The 16,055-nt window shown below is 38.4% G+C and overlaps 2 protein-coding genes across 2 annotated transcripts in view; both read left to right on the forward strand.

The window, feature by feature from the left end:
- The window catches only part of LOC134217603 (collagenase-like), a 457,454-nt gene that overhangs the window by 154,060 nt on the left and 287,339 nt on the right, over positions 1-16,055 (forward strand). The window lies entirely within an intron of this gene.
- LOC134217601 (hippocampus abundant transcript 1 protein) overlaps positions 1-16,055 on the forward strand; it is a 125,775-nt gene that overhangs the window by 32,453 nt on the left and 77,267 nt on the right. The gene's annotated exons all lie outside the window — the stretch shown is intronic.

Genomic DNA, 16,055 nt, shown 5'->3' on the forward strand with positions numbered 1-16,055 from the left:
GGGTCAAACTATTCGCGTGATTTCCTCATTTTTTTTCAATTTGTCTAACATGCCAATTGGATTTTTTATTATTCTTGCTAAGTCCTGAGTAATCGTAGAAGCTGGGTGACTCTGCAAAATAATACTCATTTGAACTAATTTCTTACTGATAAGAGTAACCACTATGTACTTACAGCCTATTTGAACATTTTATTAGTGTACGACATCATTGCAATCGTTCGCCGCAGTCTATCAGATGCTAGCGTAGTCTGCTCGGCTCAGACGCCAATCAAACCGCCCGGGGGAAAACCACATGTGGCGCATTATCTTTCGTTCCTACAGGTGGCCCTTCAATGACTAAGTAAGTGTACGGAAATAAGCTGATGACGTATTTGCTAGGGTATGTATAAATGTATGTATCTCTTGAATGGGTAAAGTTTAATACTATCCCATTATTGAGTGGGTACTCCTATTCAATTTATCGCTGAAGCATATGCCATGTGCATTGGACCAATTATATTAAGTACATATAATAATAAGTAACTTATAAATAAAGTAAACGAACGATCCGGCTTGGGAAACGGAGAGGACTTGTAGGAAAAGTAGAGTCAATTGAGTGGAAAATTAATGTGAATTCAGTTAAATCACAGATTGACCGCTGGCGCTGGTGCTACTAAAGCATTGTCCAGTGAATACAATGCATTGGTTACCAAACTAACCACGGAATTACTTATCTAATTTGTTAACACCCAAACAACCGTAATGCAGTGTGAAAAATGACTGTCGACAGTATTGCGAAATTGCATAACCCGCGAAATGACCTTTATGTAATAGGAAACAGCGATGGTGCCATGCCGTCAGTCTCGAAATTCTGACTCAACCGAATTCGACTGGTGTCAATGGTAGGAAATGTTTCTGCTCCCATCCGTGAGGTGACAGGCAGCAAGCAGTAGTTGGTCATTGGACAAGGAAACCAAATTTTGCTGCTCGTCGAAACCAATAAATCCACCGTGAAATATGATTCTGCAGCGAGCTCGGCTAAACCCACAATCCGGTCGTAATGTTGGATGAACTCGGGACGGCTGTTTGGCGTTCTGCCGTGTGGGAGGCGATGCGGAAATTTTGACAATGCCGAAAATTGGTACACAGTAGCTGCATATCGCATGACCGGTTCGTGTTTATCGTTCATTGCTGTGAGGCATGAAAACTACTCAACAAAAGATCAATCTGATGCCGGCTCACGAATGAATCTTTTTTATCGCGATACGTGTCTACTGGAATATGGTCTGTTTTACAACTTAGTTTACGCATTAATAACAATTTGTCATCACTCGCAGTTAGCTTAATTAATCACTTTATACCACCCACTCCAATTCAGCTTTATTGCCCAATCCCAAATCCGTTGCGGCAGGCATCTAGCACTTCCAAGAAGTATCACGTGGCGCACGTTCGATGCGGCCAGTAGTGTGTCGCTCCATATGCATATGTACGGGAATGGAATCCAAGTGCCTACCCAAGACAATCAAAATCAAGCTTCACAGAAGCACTGAATCAACGGGCGGACAATGTTGTTGTCATTAATATTTTGCTGCGCGATGTATATTCGTACGTGCGGTGCAAGAACCTTACTCGCCGAATGGAGACTATAAGTACCGTTCCTTTGCGGGTGAGTCCAAAGATTTCAGACATACTTGCCGCAATGTGAAACCCCCGAGAAAATTTGCCATTGTGTCGGTTTCAAATTATTCCTCGGAACGTACGATGCTTGGTCAGCATTTTCGCTGGTAATAACGCTTTTCAATGGAATCGCACTTGTCCCTTTTCTACTCTTGGTTATTTGTGCTAATTAATGCCAATTGGAGGGACTGTTTATCTTAATTATGCACATTGACACATCAAACCAAAAAATGCGAGAATTCATTCTTACGGCTACTGTGTGGGAGAAATATGCAAGAAACTGCGTGTACCAGATATGAAGTAAACTACGTGGCCTTGCTCTAAATATAATGCTAGGCTTTGTCAATTGCTCATACAACATAACAAAAATCTTAAATCGAATTAGGACGACCTGGTCTTTTGAAATAGGAACCCGTATCATTCCATTTAATGTTTTAACTTTATAATTTCTCATATAGGCATAATTGGACTAAAAAAGGACACTAAGGACAATAAAAACGAGTTTCCTTTATTAAGAAAATTATTTTAAGCTTTTTAGTGGAATGTCTTCACTTGTCGTAAAACGAGTTTGTACAATCCCATTGAATTCCACCACTGTACCTTGACAGATACGTATTTCGACCTCAACAGTAAGATCGTCTTCAGATTGTACAAACGTGAAGACATTCCACTAAAAAGCTTAAAATAATTTTCTTAATAAAGGAAGCTAGTTTTTAGTGTCACTAAAAACACTAAACAAGCTCCATACGAATTATATCATCATGTTCTTCATTGAACATTTCGACTTCGTTCAGTAGACAATAGACTGTATACTATAATAGAAAGTGTCAGTCATGCTGTTAGGCTAAAAAATTACGCCCAATCATCTGATGATAAGCATTGCATTGATAAGATTAAAATTTTGTTTTTGGTGTACCTACAACGTACATCATTGTTTGCCTATTACCCGCCATGATTAATGCTTAGAGAAATGGTTAGAAATATCACTCGATACCTGATTGAATGTAAAATTTATCATGGCCGCATTAAAAAAACCTCTTGGGTCAAGATAGGGTAACGGGAGGTAATGTTAGGATGTTACGTTAGCTAATCGCGTAAATTAATCAATAATTCAGCGATAATACATCGTTTTGTTAGAGATATTTATCACTGTTTCTTTAAAAAAAATGCCTCAAACATATTAGAGTTATTGTAGGGTGATGTCAATACGATATAGCGCGCGGCTGTTGTAATGTTTTCAAAAGCGCATTTGCACGAAATTCCACGCGGCGTTTCATAGTCGAAAGAAACAACCGCACCTTAGGAAACACCGCAATGTTTTCCCCCCATAAGAATCGAGTATACTGGCAGCAAAAACTGCGGTGCGTCGTTTCCCAAAGGGAGCGCCGCGTGTAATTTTGAGCAAATGCGTTAATACATTACACTTCATCAACTGACAAAAGCAATACGCTAGGAGAAATGTCAAAAAAGAAAAAGTAGAATCACGGAAAACTTTACACAGCACCGGATTAGACTTTTGATTATCTACATTGTAGATATATTTGTTTGATTGTTCATGATAATAAATGTTTTTCTCGAATTGATCCTACTATATAACTATTTTTGACGTTTATTAGACTTCTAATCTCGTGCAATAAACCTTTTTCTTGTAATTTTTAAACTTATTTTGAATTCCGTTGGTTATACCTTGCCGTGGTAAATTTTAGTGATTCTACTTTTTCTCTGATGACAGCATTCATGCGGTTCTCCTAGCCCATAGAACTTAATTGACTTCTCTAAGACCAGAATCACCAAAACCAATGTCACAATACCACTGTGTGGAATGTATAAAATAAAAAGTGGGTTGTAATCCAGTTACAGCAAAAACATCACAAATACCTTGAGAGGAATACAGCGAAACCACGCATTCTTAGGCAGCTTGGGCTTAAAAGGCCAACGGAGGTCCTTCGTAGCTTAGTTGCCTAAAGCACCAGTTTAGCGGGTTGAGGGTCGTGGGTTCGAGTCCCATCGAAGGAAAGTAGTTACCTTCAAAACATTTTTCAAATCATAATCGTCCATAAAAAAATGTTCCAATTTTCTACAGTTTCTGTAAGTACTCTTCAAAATTTATAGAGAAAGTTCTTTAGATTTTCTACGGGATGTACTTCAAAATGTGAACATCAATAAAAAAATTGGATTTCAACGTCAAATTGTTCGAAATTTTCGTAGGAAATACTTTGGAACCAGCACGAAATTTTTTAAAATTTTCATGAGAAATTCTTCGGAATTTCCACTGTGAATTTTACGAAATTTTAATTATAATTGTTAACAACTTTTACGTGATTGTTTTAAAACTTTTACGGAAAACTGGTCGGTATTTCAACAAAAAAAATCTGAATTTTGAAGGAATTTCTTTGCATTCTACAGGGAACTTTTTGTATTGTCCATAAGAAATTTCTTGGAAATTCAATTGAAAATAATTTAGAAAAGAGGAAGAGTCGAGAGTCGTTAGGCCGAATAATACGTTAAGTCGAAAATCATCAAGCCGAATTGCATTAGGCCGAAATTAACGTTTGGCCGAAACGGTTATTCAACGGAAAACAGCTTGTCGAAGTCGAGACACTGAAGACGGCCTTACTGTTGAGGTCGAAATACGTATCTCTCAAGATACAATTAAGTGGTGAAATTCAATGGGATTGTACAAACTCGTCTTATGACACGTGGAGCTTGTCGAAATCAATTTATTGGCTTTTTTCGGTGACAATTATACATTTAGGGTGGCTCAAAAAACACTTTTTCAAATTTTTTTATGGGCCGCCCTCTTATTCAGTTCTATTTGATGCCCTGATGCTCTGGACAAAATTTCAGCCAAATCGGTCAACGTTTGGACGGTGCTAAACTCGTTGGAAGTTTATATGGAAAAATGTATGCAGAAACATCCGAAAACAGTGATTTGCAGTTGGACGGGACAATTTACGATCAAGAACCATGATACTCATTCAGTTCTTGTAAAATTCAATGCAGAACGTTCAGCTGAAAACCGCGAGAAGATTAAAGTTTGTTAGGCAAAGACATTAGCATTTTACTGGAGTGTTGTAGGGGTGAATTTATTTCTTTTCAAAGGTAAAAGAAACGAAATTTGCTCAAACCTATTTCAGAGAAAGGCTAATAACTTAGCCGGGCAAACTCTAATCTTCTCGCGGTTTTCTGCATAACATTCTGTATTAAATTCTTCAAGATCTGAATGAGTATCATAGTTCCTCATCGTAAGTTGTGCCGTCCAACTGCAATGCACTGTTTTTGCATGTTTCTGCATACATTTTTGCATATAAACTTCCAACGAGTTTAGCACCGTCCAAACGTTGGCCGATTTGGCTGAAATTTTGTCCAGAGCATCAGGGCATCAAATAGAACTGAATAAGAAGGCGGCCCATCAAAAAATTTGAAAAAAGTTTTTCCCATACTAATTTGAGCCACCCTATTATACATACTACTCAAATCGCAAGGGAGTAGATTGAAGATACAGATTCGATTGACACCGCAAGCGAGCGGCAAGTGTGAAATGAATAGAAACTGAAAATTAGCAGAGGGCCATACTGCCCACGATTTCATAGTTGACGTAACAACCATCTAAAATTTCTGCGAATTTGACTAAGCACACATTTACTGGGGTAATTTAATCGCTGGAACATCGACACGTTGCATGTTTCAAGTGTCATTTAACTGTTTACGGGTTAAAATGTATTCAATTAGCGTTTTTTGTCCTTAAGGTCACTCCTGACGGAATCCAAGTTTCAAAGTGCTCGCGTTTTCGGGGGCACACCACTCGATACGGAGGCGGCGCACAACTGTCAGGAGTGACCTTAAATCATCCCAAATTCAAGTGAAAGTGCAATGGTTGTTTGATAGAAAGGGCCATTTGGCCGTAGATGTCATTCGGTCCAACGGCCAATTGTTAATTACTGAACGAGTACTATGGTTGAAAATGTCTACCCGTTTGGCCAAATAACATTTTCGGCAGATGGCCTCTCTGCCAAATGATCTTTTCGGCCAAACGACTTTTTCGACAAAATGGTCAGTCGACCGGAATCTGTGTCAAAAGATCGAAGGTCAAAAGGTCAAAGGACAAAAGGTCGAAAGGACAAAAGGTCGAAATGACAAAAGGTCGAAAGAACAAAAGGTTGAAAGGACAAAAGGTCTAAAGGACAAAATGTCGAGAGGACAAAAGGTCGAAAGGACAAAAGGCCGAAAGGACAAAAGCTCGAAAGGACAAAAGGTCGAAAGGACAAAAGGTCGAAAGTACAAAAGGTCGAAAGGACAAAGGTCGAAAGGACAAAAGGTCGAAAGGACAAAAGGCCGAAAGGACAAAAGATCGAAAGTACAAACGGTCGAAAGGACAAAAGGTCGAAAGGACAAAGGTCGAAAAAACAAAAGGTCGAAAGGACAAGGTCGAAAGGATAAAAGGTCGAAGGGACGAAAGGTCGAAAGTACAAAAGGTCGAAAGGAAAAAATGTCGAAAGGATAAAAGGTCGAAAGGACGAAAGGCCGAAAGGATAAAAGGTCGAAAGGACAAAAGGTCGAAAGGATAAAATGTCGAAAGGACAAAATCTAGACCAACATTTGAAAAGGGCGTAACAGCCAAAATTTATTTCTTCTGATTCTTTGTTAACATACATAGCTATATATGACAAAAGGTCGAAGGTCAAAGGATCAAAAGTCAAAAAATTGAAAGAAAAAAAGGTCTAAAGTCAAAAAAATTGAAAGAACAAAAGGTCGAAATGACAAAAGGTCGAAGGAAAAGAGGGCCGAAAAAATAACAGAAGGTTGATTCAAAAACAGGTAAAAAATCAATTTTGAAATCTGAACAATAAAAATTTAAAAAAAATATTAAGGTTTTCCGTCTGAAGGCGGTTTTGGGCGTTAGAGGGTTACTAGTTGACTTCAAAATGAAACACAAACGTTCACGAATCACGTAAAGGAGCGTCCATAAATTACGTAACGCTTAGAGGGGGAGGGGGTTGAGCGAAGTATAATGATCCATACAATTTTTTTAGATGTTTCTTACAAAAAGTGTGACTAAGGGGGAGAGGGTTGAAAATTCCCAATTTTTGCGTTACGTAATTAATGGATCTTCCCCAACACAAATTTTGTCAATTCCACACCCCTCTTAACTTTACAGCGTCACGTAACGGTTTCTAATAATAAAAGCAAATGTATTTTGTACGATTTTGTCACTCCCCTGATTTCTCACGTTTTCCCTACCCCTGATTTCTCACGTTTTCGACCCGATTTTATCAGCCTTTGATTAGAAGAAGGAAAATTCAACAATAAAATATATAATCAGGTGAGACACAAATAAATATAAATATGCGAATCTCGAAAGAACGGCCTATGATTACAAGAAGGAAAAATTCGACAATGAAATATTATCAGGTAAAACATAAATGTGCAAAAGAATGGTTGATTAACACTCGACGTTTTGCCTAATTTTTTCGACCTTTTGAGCTTTTGAGTTTTTGATCTTCGACCTTTTGTCCTTTGACCTTTTTACTTTCGACCTTTTGTCCTTCGACGTTTTTATTTTCGACCTTTTGTCCTTTCGACCTTTTGGCTCAGATTTTTTTGTTTCGACCTTTTGTCCTTCGACGTTTTTATTTTAGACCTTTTGAACTTCGACCTTTTGACTCAGATTTTTTGTTTCGACCTTTTGTCCCTTCAACCTTTTGACCCTTCGACCTTTCGTCCTTACGACCTTTTGATGTAGGCCAAATGTAGGCCAGAAGGGAAATCACCTAATGGTTTGTTCGGCCATACAACATATTCGTCCAAACACCTTGCGGCCTTGTGGCTTTCGGTCAAATAGCCCTACATTTCGTTTCACCGAAAGTTATTCGGTGAAAAGCCATTTATTCGAATGCCACTTGATTAAATAACACGTTGGCCGAAAATCATCTAGCCATATTACATTAGACTGAATTAAACGTTTGTCCGAAACGGTATTAGATCGAAAATGGTTTGACCAAAAATGACATTTGGCCGAAAGCGACAAACATTATGAAGGCTCATTCGGCCGAACTAGCAATTAGAATGAAAAGTTGTTTGTCGTAACAGTTCATTTGACCGAAATGATTGGTTGGCCGAAAAAGTCATTTGACCGAATAGGTTATTCGGCCGAAAATGCCGCTTGGCAAAAAGACAGTTGGCACGAAAATTTCCTTTCTGCAAAACAACTATTTTAACCAAACGGAATTTTCCGTCAAATGGCCTTTTTTTTGGCAAAATGACCGATTCAGCCAAACGACACTTTCAGCCGAAGGCCTATTCTAGCCAAATGACTCCTTCTGCCACACGACCATTTCGGCCAATTGACCTATTCGGCCAACCTAGAGAATACGTAGTTGAAGGGGGAGCAGGGCATCAAACAACTGCTTCGCGTTGGCGCGAACAAGAACTGTTCGACCAAATGACATATTGGCGAAATAATTTTAGACTAGATAGGCTTTAGCCAAATGGTTTGTTTGGCCAAACGGCGTATTAGCACAGAGAAACAAAATTTTGTTGAAAATGTGTGTACACTAGTAAACGAGGTGGGACTATCATCTATTGGTAAATCTGAATGAACACTAGCGCTATAAAGTAAAATACGGCAAATTTCCATCACACTAGCACCGCACAACGGATGCATAACGACATACTTTAAATCAGGCATGTCAATATCATCTGAGCACATAATATTATCTTTGCTTATGTAATCAAAGAGCACTCTGGAAAGACATTAGGGGGATTCACTTAACGTCGTAGGTTGCTGCGTATCTGATTATAGAAATGTTTCACACTCAATCACAAGGGACATATTTCAAATCACCTATGAAACATTTCCATAAACAGATACACAGCAACCTACGACGTTAAGTGAATCCCCCTATTATCATTCGAGCGTTTGATGATGATCCTGATAGCCAGGTTTGTTCACGCTGCGAAGGTGTTGCTACAACAAAAGCTGTGAAAAAATGTGTCTCCATGACGAACATTGCACTTTGTTGACTGAGCGGTTAGATAACTAAGGTCAATATCCCATTATTTCATCAGTATCTTTACTCAGGTGATCGAATGAAAGGGTTGGTTTGCAATGCCTGCTTTAAATTGACCAGTACCAGGTTTTACACAGCTGCACAAAGCAAGATGAACCTCTGTTCTCTGTGATATTAGGACAAACAACTTTCAGCTTTACCAACAAACAACCCAAGTAGCACACGCAACATCTTCCAAAAAGCACCTTGTTTCTATTCAGTTTCATTAAAGGCATTGGAAAAACATCAAAGCACGAAAAAGTTGCATCAAGATGTCAAAAAGGTTCGAGTTGTGATCAATGTTTCATTAACATTGCAATGCAGTACGTGTTTAACATTTGGAAACAAACAACCAAAGAATACTGCACTTTATGGTGCAAACACGAAACAAAATCATCAAGTTGCATATTTTTTAACATGTAACTTCAATGCGCCTTTCAAAATTTATTTGTTTGTTAAAATTAAGTTGCAAATAAGTTGAGTGTGTCTTCATGTTTAATTTAGCATCGTTCAACATTTTGACAACTCACATTTTTTTCCGGTGCTGGTGCAATCAAGTAACAGAAAACCCGAGTACAAAACTTCATAATCGTAAGGTTTTTATGGTGAGTCAACATTCAGTCCATCCGAAGTGTTGAATAGTGCTGTGGTAGAATGAAGGACTATCAATCACAAGATCCATAAATCGAATCCAGTTTTATATTTTTATTTTATTTTTTCCGCTGTAGTATTTTGCAACATTATTGCAATTTTACTGCAATCGAAGGATGTTTCCGTAGGCTCCACCTCTTGCGCTTTTTAGATTGCAAGAGAGTTATATTTGATGGCACATAGGCAAAGATTGTTTCTTTCCGAATAGTTGCAACACAGTGAAATGTTCAGTAGTGAAACAAGTTGTGCTGCTTGGGAATTTTAGCTATATAAGCTATCGAGGACTATTTTTAATCATATAAGTGCATTTTTCACCTCCAATTTTTGTTGGGTTGTGTGCTTCGGCAAAATGGCTTTCTGCCCAACGACTCTTCTCTGTTCAAAAAATCAAAAAATCAAGAGATTTTTTTTTTTTTTGATTTCAACGGGAAATTATATGGAATTTTTAAGGAAAAATTTGTACTTCCACGACAAATTCTGTGGAATTCTAACGTGATGTTCTAGGGATCAATAGTCCACCGGCGTTAGTTTGTTGCTGAGGCCGGTCTTAGTCTAATTAGTCTTTCAATTTTCCTGGGCTATTTAGCTTTGAAGCATGGTATAAAAATTCAGAAATGGTTACTTAGCTATAAAACCCTAAAGTTAACAACTGTGTGAGTGCTAAACAGCCCACTAGTTGGCAATGTGGCGATGTCGAAAAGAATGTCAAGATTTTTGTTAAGGGGCGATTGAAATGTGACGTCCACTACTTTTTAGGATGTCTAGACCCCCTCCCCCCTCTGTCACGCTTTTTTGTATACCTAGTACATGTACTGTCACAAAATCTTGGACCCCCTCTCCCCTTAAAACCTGTGACATCATTTTTGAACGACCCCTAAGCAAAATCGTGTAATAAATCTAAGGGAACTGTTCCCATTTTCAGTTCACAGACCGACCATATATTTATCTCATCGCGAGAGAAAGAAATACAACATTAATCTCGTGACTTCTTTTTGCTAACATGCGTGACCACTGCAAAAAAAAAAACACAAAAAAGGAAATAAATCAAATTCCTTTTCATTGCATCATTGATATAGGAGATAGGAAATGAGTCTAGCTAAATATTTAATTTTTTTTCGCGATGTTCACTTGGCCATTCTTATCAAGATTTGTCAGATCATCACAATTCACAAACGACTTGATTAGACTCAGTTAGTAAAATAATTAACATCTGTATTTTATTATTGCAGAAGTAGTGAGTTGATGTGATTCATTCATTCATATCGCCTTTTAATTTGATACTGCTGCACCGCCGCGGTATTTTACGACGCTGAATGCGTGACTTCTTCCAACCTGTATCATGCAGTTGAATGGACACGAATAGAGCTGTGCGCCGCCGCGCCGCGCCGCGGCCGCCGACGATTTTTATGCGCCGCCGCCGCCACCGTTTTTGACCGGCGCGCCGCTGTAATTTTTTGACCGCGCCGCCGGTGAATTTTGAGCGAGCCGTTGAAATAATTTAAGTTCTGTAGCCTGGGGGTAGTTTTGGGAATTTATCCTCCTCTCCAATTTGTTAGAAGAAAAATTCCGTTTACCCTTATACATTTGAAAAATTTCGGCTGCGCCGCTGAAAAGAACATTTACGCTCAACCGTCTTTTCATGTTACTTTGATGTTAGGATGCAAATAGATTTTTTGTTAAGATTACTTGTTTTTCATTTAATTGATCTTCGAATTCTTTTAAATATGATACATGGCAATCTGCGCAAATAAATCGATTAACTAACTATGTTATCGCCCGGTTCGTTTCAGGTCTTCCAATAATTTCCTAGAGAGATCTCAAAGCGTAAACTAATATCTTACGGTCTATATATCAATATTCCTAGTGATTTATGAATATTTTTTTTCTTTTTAACGAGACTTTACCCAACAGAGGGTATTCGTCTCTCAGAATCAAATTGGATATACATTCAACATGTGTTCCATTACAGGTAACCCAAGAATTCCGCGATCTTAACCCGAGTAGACGAAAATAGCTCAATAATATCAAATGTTGATAAAATAGCAAAATGAGATATGGACATGATTGATATAAGAGATAAAAGATCAGGCGACAATATCAATATTTTGCACTAAAATATTATGAGAATATCAAGATATGTTATTTGTAATAAGTGATCGATATCAAGTGCCATTAGTTTTTTCTTATCCATAGCATATCTTGATATTTAAATGATATTTCGGTGCAAATTTTTGATATTGTGGCCTGTTCTTTTATCTCTTATATCAATCAAGTCCATATCATGTTTTGTTATTCTGTTCATAGCTTCTGCCCGGGAAGGTTTATACGGGTAATGAAAGATCTATTAGCTCCTTCTTGAAATTTGACTTCTTGTTTAAGGGTTATCCAATTTGGTTATTTGGATCACATAGAACATGAACCGTTTTTAAACATATCTAAGATCCAATAAGGCGTAAACTCAAGGAAATTCTCGGAAGACCTGCATTAAAATAATTTTTGAGCGGATATCCAATTTGGATGTATGGAATAAAAAGCGCAGAAATTTTCAAGGCTTCCCCTAAGACGCTCAATACTAATTAAGTATCCATTGTGAAAAAGAGATAATAGCCTTTTGGGTACGCGAGCAGATCTTCATGCCTAAACTCCAGGGAATTCTTGGATGAACTGGGATGGAAAACTCTCATCAAATTTAATTATATGGACCACAGTCAGCATAAACGAATAAAAATAAAACTTGCAGCCCTCAAGGAGCTCAAGGCCTATACTTCAGGCAATTCTTGTATGGACTGGGATGTATATTTTTTCTTTATAGGTAGGGATGAGTCTTTTCTAATTATTATAAAAATTGGAAAACGATCCGTTGCGCTTAGAATTGTATTTGCTAAAGAGAAGACGTGGGGCCCAAAGTCAGGCAGAAACATAATTCCTAGTTGCTTAATCGAACGAAATTTTAGAAAATATGATTTTGTAACTGATGACAGACATGATGTAATGTGCCATCAATTGGTTCGATACGGTGAACAGCATAGCATTTCTGACAATGACATAATCATCGTTGAGCCATTTCGTACATAAGAGAGCTAGACATATTTTTGAGCTACTTTTTTACATAACTAGTCATATAACGCCCCTGGTGGTCATATGGCTACCACTTCCTCCTTATACGCAGAAGGTCGTGGGTTCAGTCCCAGGCCTGTTCCATTCTTCCTACTTTGTATCTTTTCATATATTTCTCATGCTCTAGCAATCTCTAGAACTGGAAATGGACTTTCATACCGTTTCCATCTTCTAGCCCTATACCTACAACTTGATTAGTTCTAGTAGTTAACTGTTAAAATTCGAAATGAGTAAAAAAAGCTCGTTTCGGCATCCAATTAAAATATACCAACTGGTCAAACACGGAGTAGCAACTACGAAATGCATGGCCATCATGCTAGTGTTTTTAACATAACTGGTAATCCAGGTACATTTTTAGCTAACCCTTCCTAGGAAATTACTTCTCCCGGAACTCTGGAAAATTCATTTCTGGGATTCTGCAATTTCGGGAACTCCGCCACCAGCGACTCTTTCTGCAGAAGTTCTGGGGATTCAAGACTCCTCCAAGAAGTCGGGAGTTCCCACATTAAGAGTTTTGAGGAATTGCTCTGTTAAAAATTTTGGATTATTTAAATTAAAGAAATTCTTTTCCCAGAAAATTTTCAAGATTTTTTCTTCAGCAATTCTGGGAAACTGGTATTTCAAGAATACAGGGTTATACCTTCTGTAGAAGTTCTCAAGAATTCCTACCCAGGAGTTCTGATCATTTATTGCTTCAGAAATAATGGGGAATTCTACTTCCAAGGATTTCGGGACTTTGGCCCCTGCAGACTGTTATTTTGAAGGGGAAGGGTCGTTTTGCTGAAACTTATCCAGCCGAAAGCCATTTGGCCGAATACCATCAGGCTGAAAAGGTCATTAGGCCGAAAGGGTCGTTTTGCCGAATAGGTCACTTGACCGAAAGGGTCGTTGGGCCGAAAAGGTCATTTGGCCGAAAGGGTCATTTGGTTGAAAGGGTCATTTGGCCAAATGGGACAATTGGCAGAAAAAAAAATTAGCCGAATAGGTCATTTGAAAAATTAGAAATTAGGAGTAAGAAGATAGACGTCTCAACTCTTATTCCTCATTTCTAACTTCTCACTGTAAAAAAATGAGAAGTGCGAAGTGAGTAGTGAGGCGTCTCACTACTCACTTCACGCTCCTAATTTTTTTTACAAGGAATGAGAATTGAGACGTCTATCTTCTTACTCCTCATTTCTCTCTACACACTGTAAAAAAAAAGAGGAGCGCAAAGTGAGTAGTGAGACGTCTCACTTTTTACAGTGAGAAGAGAAAAATTAAGAGTGAGAAATGAGACGTTACTTTTCTTATTCCTAATTTCTCACTTTTCAAATGACCTATTCGGCCAAATGACCCTTTCGGCCAAACGACCTTTTCGGCCAAATGACCCTTTTTGTCAAATGACCCTTTCGACCAAGCGACCCTTTCGGGCCAATGACCCTTCCGGCCAAACGACCCTTTCGGCCAAACGACCCTTTCGGTCAAGCGACCATTTCGGCCAGATGGGTTTCAGCCTAATGGTTTGTTCAGCCTAGTGGCATTCGGCCAAATGGCTTTCGGCCGAATGAGTTTCGGCCAAACAACCCTTCCCCGTTATTTTTCTTTAATTTTTAACAATTTCTCTATGACTCTAGAAAATTCCTGCTCCATGAATTCTGGGAAACTGATTTACCAATCATTCTTACCATCTCAGGTGGTCTTAGAACTTGCCCATTCAGGAATTATGGGGAATAAATCCACCCCAAAAATCTAAATAAATGCAACACCATCGCCTCCCTTCCAGCAACGCAGGTATTCTTTTCTCTCACTGAAAATCTTCCCCAGCTATTTTGGAGAAATTCTCCTCCAGGAATGCTAGGAAATAAAGAACTCTAAGGAACTCTAAGATTAGTATTTTTGGAGAATTCCTTTTTCAGAAGCTCTGGGATATTCCAATTCTAACGCAGTGTTCCATCTCTTTGATTTTAATTCATTGCCAGCTATTCTACAACGACTTTTTGCAGCACACTTTCGAGGCACAAATTTACACAAAAATTGAAGATTGATATGTCCTGTTTAATTGTATTGACGTGTTTCTTATGAATTCTGATTGCTGTATTATTAACATATTTGTTTGTACATATAATAATTAGATTTGGGGTACATTTTTATCCTTATAGTCATTGAAACATAAGAATTGAATAAAAATGAATAAATAAATAAATATTTTTCCTTCAATAATTCCTTCTACAGAAATTTTCCTAAATCTCATTTAGGATTTTTGCCCCTCCAAAGGTTCGGGCAATTTCTCTCGCACGAATTTTGTAAAATCCTTCCCCCAAAAATTAAAATGAATTCCTACTTAAGGAATTTGGAGGAATTTATCCTCCGAGAACCCCGGCGAATTATTCACTTCATCCTAACTCTAGGGAATTCCTTCCTCTCGAATTATGAGGATTTCTTCTCCTATGTTTTATAGGAAATTTCTTCTCCTTGTATTCTGGGGAATTCTTTCGATAGAACTTCTAAAATGTTTCTTCTTCAAGAATTCCTGTGAAATTGTGGGAGGGGGAGTGGTTTATACTCCCAGTTTTTAATTAACTCCAAAAATTCCATATCTATGAGTTTTAGGGATTTCCTTGTCCAGAAGTTCCAAGGGATGAATAATACGTGTCCCAGAATTTCTGTATGGGGAACTCATGGAAAATTTCCATTTCCATGTATATTTTTGTACGGTTTTCTGACCTTCAGGAATTTTCTCATCTGATCTTTTTTGTTTACATTACATCCTCCATTTGAAAATTTTTGTATCGCAGCTTGGTGTTCATCAAGCACTTCTACAGTTTCTAACTGCGAGGTTTCTAAGTAGATTCACTTTTTTTTTGCATTCCTTTGTTTTAACACTAACACGAGGATGCGCATAGGTATACGGAAGAACAAAAAAACTTACACTGTACCATGAAATGGATCCAGTCACCTAAAGAATTTTTTAAAGGAATCTCAGGTGCATTTTCTCATTATATTCCTGAAGGATTCTTTAACAGCGTACAATATAAATTACGCTTATTGCCATTAATGCACGAGACATGCAAATAATATTACAAAAAACAATTGTTCTTCAACACCGAAGAAATTTTGAATCGCGCCGATCCTAGCCGCCGCCGCCGCCGCCGAGAACCATCGCGGCGTGGCGCCGGCTAAGCCGCCGCCGCCGATAGAAAATTGCGTTCACGCCGCCGCCGGTCCAAAGTGGATCGGCGCACAGGTCTACTGCTACGTACGTACGTTTTCAAGTTCATGCTGGCTTTGTTTTGGCCTGAGTGGTTCGTTCGAGAGCAAGTTTGTAAAACCCTCTGCTCTGTCAGGTCAGGTGTGTAATGCGCCAGCAGCCAGCAACTAGGTATTGCGCTCACGGAGCCTCGCTGCTGATGCGAAGTTCAAGGTGCGGTGTGAGATTTTGAAAAGGAGATGCAAAAAAAAACTAGTTTTATCGGTACATGTGGCGGATATGAATGTGGCTGCGTGTGCTTGAGCCATGTGCTTGTTTGCGTATATAGAGCAGGTTTTTAATAACATATGAAAATATGGTGACTTGAAGGACGTGATGATAATATCTTGCTGCGG

This window comes from Armigeres subalbatus, chromosome 2 (assembly GCF_024139115.2).
Source record: "Armigeres subalbatus isolate Guangzhou_Male chromosome 2, GZ_Asu_2, whole genome shotgun sequence".
Lineage (NCBI taxonomy): Eukaryota > Metazoa > Arthropoda > Insecta > Diptera > Culicidae > Armigeres > Armigeres subalbatus.